A 7819-nucleotide genomic window follows, 5' to 3' on the forward strand; every position below is an offset into this window, starting at 1 on the left:
TATCTATCTATCTATCTATCTATCTATCTATCTATCTATCTATCTATGTATTTTTGTTCCTCAGATGATCCCACTGTGCAGCAATGATGAGTAGCTGCTGGGCTGGAGAGACTGGGGCCATTTTACACCAGGTGAGTAATTCAAGGTGTTGACGTCACCCTGATCCTTAGAGGGCTATTAGTCAATCCCTTGAATTTCAGATACAACCAGTTATCGCTGTCCTGGGAGCTTGAGATTTTTTTCTCCCTTTTCTGTTATTTGCGAAAAGCAAATCCCTGCAGGGAAGCCTGGTGGCTACACAGAGCTGACAAGGGGGCAGCTTGGGGAAGTGGGCCAGGCTTTGGGAGCAAGTGGGCCCCTCCAAGGGGAAGGCCCTTGGATTCACCTACAGGCAGCCCAGAGCCCTCCGAAACCAACCTAACTCTCCCACGCCATGCCCGGCCTAGAGGCCCAAGGCCTCCAGCTGGATTGTACCAGCGATCTGCTGTCAGGGCGTCCAGCCTACGCCATCCATGGCTCCGCTGGCAAAAGGATAAAGTCAAGGGCTTCATGCTGGCACTTAATGTTATACCCAATCTTCCTTCAATCTTCCTCTCTCTACCCAGTGCACATGGACCCTGCCCCACCAGGTTGCCCTCCCCCCACCCCAAATGCCCAGCGGGTTCCTACTTCCAGACTTCAGTCACACCCAACATTCTCTGGCTTACCAGTGTACAAGATCTTCAGGCATCTCCTGTGGAATGCAAATTCCGCTGGCAGGAAAACCCTCGTGTCAGTCCACAGCTCAGGGGGGATCTACTGGAGATTGGGTGGAGGTACAGAGAACAGGTCCTGAGCACCAAGGGGAGGTGAGAGAAGGAGGCCGAAAGCATCCTGGGCACAATTCATCCCCATGGCCTCAGCCTCACCCCCAGACTCCTGGAGCCTGGGCATGGCTTCTGTGTGTGGCCGCTTGATGCCTGGCACTACCTGTCCCATTACCTGCCGATCTCCACAGGCATGTTCTGCTCTCCTCACCTTTGTGTGAGAACTTAGCCTCCCCTCCAAGAGCTGCCGAAAGGGGGCTGGTAACTCCGGGCCATATGTGTCCACACTGTCACATACTGGCTTTATGTCTGAAGGAAAGGGGTTTCATCTCTCTGAGCCTCCACTTCTTCCACTACAAAACAGAATTGTAAAAGCACTAGCCACAGAGATTCGTTGTGGGGATTCAGTGAGGCAGTGCGGGTGAAGAGCACAGTCCTCTCAGAAAGGCTGTCTCATAAATGTCACCACCATTATGGTGCATGACTATGTATAATCCTTGCAAGCTCACCGGATTCCACATTGGACTGTAAGTGCCAGGAGGGTAGGGACCTTGCCTCCCTGTATGCTGGGTGCCCAGCATGTGCCTGGCACCCAGTAGGGACTCCACAAATATTACTTGAGTAAATGAATGAGGCAGAAGCTATTATGATTATTTTGTTATTGTTCTCATTATCATTGTCATGGTTCTTATTATTGTTTTTATTGTTATTCTTATGAGGTCCTTCGAATAATGCCACCGGGCTTGAGAGTATTGTGCCCTCTCCCTGCCCCTCTCCAAAAGCTGCATTATCTCTCTGCATAGCCCCTGTTGGCTGTGAGCCTCCTCTGATTTCTTTGCAACCTTCCTCTTTGGGGCTGCTGCTGTCCCCTGCCTCTCACTCTGCAGCTGTGAACCGGAGACACCTGCACATCCATGCGACTCCCTGCAGCCAAACGAACATCTTCACAAGGAACCCCGTGTGCACAAGGTCAGCCCCATGGGCAAGGAGTCCTACTAGGTGACTCAAAAGCCTATCCTTGAGCACCCACTGCCAGGCAGCCTTTCCATCCGTGACTGAGGGATTGCTGCAGTGGGAAGCTGGGGAAAGTTCTGTGCTTGCCTCAGGTTGGTCTCTCCTGGAAATGCATGAACAGGGTACCCAGGCCAGCCACACACCTCCAGTTCTTGACCTTTTTGTTTCAGACCTCGTATCTCACCTACTCCCCTCCCTTTTCTCTCCATCTCTCTAAGGTGAGTCCCTTGTTAGCGAGCAGTCAATACCTCCCTGCTGCAGCTCCAGGGTTGATGGGAAGTTAGTGGTTCCTGAGCCTCTGCCTCCAGGAGCTACAGCTTGAATACCCTCACCAGCCTCTCTCCGCAGGGTCCTGACCTCTGGGAAAGGCTGGAACTAGGGATGAGGGTGGGAGTAGGAGGGTAGGGAAGGAGGTAGGTTGCAGCGCTTGTGACCCTGCTGTGTCCTGTTTCGCACCTGGGAAAACCATCTTAAGCAATGCAGACACTAAAATGGCACAGAGTTGGGACAATCTGCTTCACACACCTTCATTCTGAAGAAAATTGGAACCAGGCCAGGCACAGTGGCTCATGCCTGTAATCCCAGCACTTTGGGAGGCTGAGGTGGGCGGATCACGAGGTCAGGAGATTGAGTCCACCCTGGCTAACACAGTGAAACCCCGTCTCTACTTAAAATACAAAAAATTAGCCGGGCATGGTGGCGGGTGCCTGTAGTCCCAGCTACACGGGAGGCTGAGGCAGGAGAATGGCGTGAACCCAGGAGGCAGAGCTTGCGGTGAGCCGGGATCACGCCACTGCACTCCACTCTGGGTGACAGAGCAAGACCCCCCACCACCCCCCCTCAAAAAAAAAAGAATAAAAGAAAATTGGAGCCAGATGCAGTGGCTCACCCTGTAATCCCAGCACTTTGGGAGGCTGAGGTGCGTATATCACTTGATTGATTTTCCCTCAAAAGAGTCACAGTAGGTCCCAAATATTCCCAACGTCTTCTTTATTTGTGTAGCAGTAAAAATGCAACCTGTTGCTCAAGACTTTAAGCCTTCCTTGACCTAACTAGTATTTTCTCCTGTGTTACTCTATACTGCAGGGCTACCACTGATTAGCCCAACTGAAGGATGAGGGTGGCCTCATTAATCCAACACTCTAGTTAACTCTCATATCTATAGCAACAATTTTCAAAGGATTATTATAAAGCAAGGACCATCTTTGATAATCATATTTTTCTCTTTTTATTCAGAAGAGCCTTCTAGGGTCTTAGGGCAATGTTTCCTAAAGTCTATTCCATGAATCTTGAGCTTTGTGAGATGTTAATTGGTGTTTTATATACATTAAAAAGTCTAATAAGTTTGGGAAATATTGGATTTTTAAAATGAATATATTTAACTTTGGGAGGCCAAAACAGGCAGATCACTTGAGGCCAGGAGTTCGAGACCAGCTTCACCAACATGGCAAAACCCCATCTCTATTAAAAATACAAAAATTGGCCGGGCTCAGTGGCTCATGCCTATCATCCCAGCACTTTGGGAGGCTAAGGCAGGCGAATCTCATGAGGTCAGGAGTTCAAGACCAGACTGGAAAAAGTAGTGAAACCCTGTCTGTACTAAAAATACAAAAATTAGCTGGGCATAGTAGTGCACACTTGTAATCCCAGCCACTCAGAAGGCTGAGGCAGGAGAATCGCTTGAACCCAAGAGGCAGATGTTGCAGTGAGCCGAGATTGCACCACTATACTCCAGCCTAGGCAACAGAACGAGACTCTGTCTCAAAAACCAAAACAAAAACAAAAATTAGCTGAGTGTGGTGGCGCATGCCTGTAGTCCCAGCTACTCAGGAGGCTGAGGTGGGAGAATTGGTTGAACCGGAGGCAGAGGTTGCAGTGAGCTGAGATCACACCATTGTACTCCAGCCTGGGTGACAGAGTGAGACTCTGTCTCAAAAAAAAGTTTATGCATGATTCTGAGACTTCACTAAATGCATTAATGGTGGGTAAAGTGTTTTCCAAACTTCCTTGACCACTCAACACTTTTTTTTGAGAGAATGCCACGTGACTGGTGTTTGTGCCAGACTTTGGGGAATTCGGTCTTTGTCAGGCTCAACACAACAAGGCTTCTCATTGCTCATTTTCTTGTTACACGTGTTATAGGATGTTACACAGAAATGCCTGGAAAGCAAGGAGCAGCTATCAGAATGTTTGGTGACGCAGCTCCTCCTGTCGTGGTTCCTTCAGCACGGACTTCACGTTCAGCAGGCCCATGAGGTGTTCCCTTTCAGATGAGCTCCAAGGTCTTAAGAGAGCATCTCTGGTCTCCATGAGTCCCTCTGAACAACGGTCCTGAGCAAGAACCACCTATAACCATCTGCTCAAATAACTCAGGGGAAGTCAAAGCTTTCTATGTGGAAGGTAACTGAAACCACATACACAGACCACTGCAGCACTCCTGACATTATGGAGCTTGGAAATGATTCCAAACGCAAACATAGCTTGCTACGTGAGTGACATGTTTTTCTATGACAAGAACTTGGAGTGTAATCCTTCCCCCATCAAGAATGTGACATCACACCTTATCAGATCGTATGCATAAGCTACCAACCTCAACCACTGAACTTCAAACTACGTGAAAACCTAAGGGTTTGACAGACACTTTGAGAGCTTGGGCTGTGGCAAGCTACACTCTGTCAGCCTCTCTTAGACAGGGCCCCACCCTGCTAGCCTTTGAACTTGGAAGCCTCGCCTGCCAACACTGGCGCCGCCCTCTAGCATTGACGGACGGTATGTGTCTTTGTGAATCTCCGTTGTGTTGGACGGCTTCTCTCCCAAGAGCTGCTCTTGGGAGACACGCCACACTTTAATGAGCCTTCGCTCTCCACTGAGGCCTGCTTCCATCTTAATTGAGCAAGTAGACTTTGGTAACTTTGGAACTCACTCACTCTGTGACTAATACACCCTGTCTACCCAGAGCATTCCCTGTGAGATTTGTTCATGTTGCTCTCCCCCTCCTTAAGCATTGTGAACCTAAGACAAATATCATCTTTGTAGGGCAATAAACCATGTGATTTGTGAAATCATACTTTGAGCATCTCCTAATTTTAACCATACACAATGCCTGAGAACTGGGAAATGAAGAAAGGAGGAATTGGATCTAAAAATGTGTTTAACAAAGTATAAATGCCATAGATATCCAACAACAGGGTGCCTGATCAGATAAACAAAGGCAGGTTACCTCTTCCAAATGTCATAGACTACACAACACATGGAAAGAGGGTCATGGTAGAATATGAGCTAAAAAGAGGCCGTAATGCTGAAGGAGGAGAATCGTTGGTTTACAAGATGGTGTGGAGTCTGCCATAGAGAGCATCTGTTTGGCCCAGTACCAGGAGGCCTCTTTGGTGTGAAATGTGAAGCCCCTAGGGAATGGCCCTGACAGGATAAAAGGAAACACAAAATGTGAAGGGGGCGGTGTGGGGATGGCTACTAAATTAAAAGAAATAGTAGGAATTTGAGAGAGTTGGGGCTGGCTGCTGGAGGAGACAGGAGCTGCCCAGTAGGACATCCAGGCATCGAGCGGGTGTCTGTGAAGGAGCGTGCACAGAGGAGTCCTCACGCCAGAGTCTTGGAGGTGCGGGACGTTGTGTTTTAGCCATTTGCTCTATTATCACATAAGGTCGTCCCCCTCTTGATCCTCATGCCTTTAGTAAGCGACCAGGGCAGAATCCCCTAGCGAGGGAGAGCTGAACTGGGGGTGGCCCCCAGCCCCGCCTGATGGAAATCCTCAGAGCAGCCTGGAGGGCTAACATACCCAGGTGTCAGGCAGGGCCAGCAGGAGACAGCACCACTCAGAGTGGATGAGTGAGCAGAGTTACAGAGGGACCATTTTCCAACGGTGTGGGCGGGCTTGGGGGAAACCAGATGCGGTGGTCGTGTAGTCCTCAGAGGCGGTAAAGCTCAGCACCGTTAATTCCACCTAGCTGGGGGCAGGTGGGGAAAGAGAGAAAGCAGTGGGGGCAAGGGAGCTGGGACTCTGCCTGACAAAGCTGTGACCTTCTGTCATGGGACATGACTGGCCCTCGTAGACCATACAAAGAGGAAGGAGGGAGGTGATGTTATGCTGAATTGTTCCCCCAAAACCCATTTGTGGAAGCTGTAGCCCCCAGTAATTTACAATGTGACCATGTTTGAAAATGAGCTTAGACAGAAATGATTAAGTTAAAATTTGAGACCCTCATCCAATCTGACTGGTGTCATTGGAAGGAGAGGTAATCCTGACATACTAAGAGACACCGGCGTCACACACACAGAGAGGAGAGACTGTGTGAGGACACAGGGAGAAGGCAGAACCAAAAGGAATCCATTTCTGTTGTTTAAGCCCCTGAGCCTGTGGTATGCTGTTATGGCAGCCCTAGCGAGCAGATACAGTGAATCCCCAAACCTCCTTCCCTCCTCCTTATTGTCTCTGGCTGGGGCTCCCCTCTGGCCAAACCCCACCAAGGCCAGAGGGCAGGGGTGTGAGTGGGTACATTCAAGACAGGCCAGCCTCCCAGGTCCAGAGCAGGGTGACGAAGGTGGAGAGACAGGGGTGTTCGCACACCTGGGAGGGGTGTGGAGCCGAGGTAACGTATCTTCAGATGGGTGACCCAGGCTCCTGACACGAAGTTCACAAATAAGACATAGAACAGCATGGTGAAGGCAGGCCAGCACCTGGACCAAGATTGGGAGAAAAAGGGAACAATGACAATGGTTGGTAGGACTGCAGCTGATTTGTTTTCCCCAGGCTTTTATTTTATTTATTTATTTATTTCAGATATGGTCGTGTTGTTTTAGACTAAAAAGAGCCAGTCCAGAGGCAGACTTTTCAAACGAAACAGCTTATTCTAGCTTGGGGACAGGGAGGCTGTTGGGACAGACCGGTGGTAGACGGGGGCAGGCAGCACCTTTGAACTGCTGAAGCTCCATCAGAGAAGAGATATCCAGGTCTCCTGTGCCCTTCGCTCCTGGGTTCTCTCATGATAAAGGATAGACCAAGAGCGTGACCTTCTGGGTATGATGGGTGCTTCCCCCAGCTCCAGACTCCATCTCAACATGGGTCCGAGCACCCAGGGCCCAGCTCTGAGAAGAATAAAAGCTTGGGGAGCTGTCCTAATATCCCTCACCCCTCGCTTCTTCTCCAGAGTCCTGGGGAGACATCATTTGTGACATCTGTTGCTCGGTATTCTTGCCTTAGGTTCACAGGCATGTGAGTTTCCTCTCTACTGGATGAGACAGGTGAGGCTGTGAGCTGCCTGCCCCAGTCCTTCCTCTCCCTGTCTGCGGCTGCAGCCCTTACTCCGGTGCCCCAGGACTGTCCACCAGCCCATCCTCCCTGTCAGCCCCTCCCTGCTCAGCCCCTGGCCCTCCACACCTTAGTTTTGCAGACTGGGAGGTGCTGCCTGTTCTCTATTCTCATGGGGACCGCAGGCAGGACCACATGGGGGGTTCTAAAGACATACCCATCCCCCTTTCACAGGGTTGCTATGGGGACACAGGCTCAGCTGCTCCCAAACCTTCTTAACCTCTGGAAATGGCTCAAATGGAAACATTAACACAGGACCACCCTCTCACAAAGCCCATATGAGGGCGGAATGAGAGTCAGGAATGGGCTCCGAGCACAAGGCATGCAGGTGTGTTTCACAGATGGAGTGGGGGCAGATAAACCTCAAAACAACTAGGTCACCAAGTCCTGGGAGACAGCCGCCCTTTGTGAGACCTGCATGGGAGCTCACAACTATGCGCCAGATCCGAATGGGCTTCTGTGCCACCTTCTTTCACCCTCCTGGCCACTCCATGAGGGATGCTGTGATCTCCACATTGCACAGACAAGAAGCCGAGTTGCAGAGTGGCCACATAAAGTCCAGGGACACGAAGATAGTCATGGTGCAGCCAGGATTTGAACCTAGGCAGATTCCAGAGGCTGCTGTCTGAGTTGCTGGTCTGAGTTTTCTTCTAGCTGAAGGTAGCAGGGAAAG

General features: G+C 50.3%; 1 long non-coding RNA gene across 1 annotated transcript in view; it reads left to right on the forward strand.

Annotated features, from left to right (window-relative positions):
• The window catches only part of LOC111550433, a 14059-nt gene extending 9177 nt beyond the window's left edge, over nucleotides 1-4882 (forward strand). The window contains exons 2-3 of the long non-coding RNA XR_002734030.1: nucleotides 65-131; nucleotides 3963-4882. This is a non-coding gene — a long non-coding RNA (uncharacterized LOC111550433). The remainder of the gene's footprint in view (nucleotides 1-64; nucleotides 132-3962) is intronic.
• The last annotated feature ends 2937 nt before the right edge of the window (nucleotides 4883-7819 follow it).

The sequence above is a fragment of the Piliocolobus tephrosceles genome, chromosome 15, assembly GCF_002776525.5.
Source record: "Piliocolobus tephrosceles isolate RC106 chromosome 15, ASM277652v3, whole genome shotgun sequence".
Lineage (NCBI taxonomy): Eukaryota > Metazoa > Chordata > Mammalia > Primates > Cercopithecidae > Piliocolobus > Piliocolobus tephrosceles.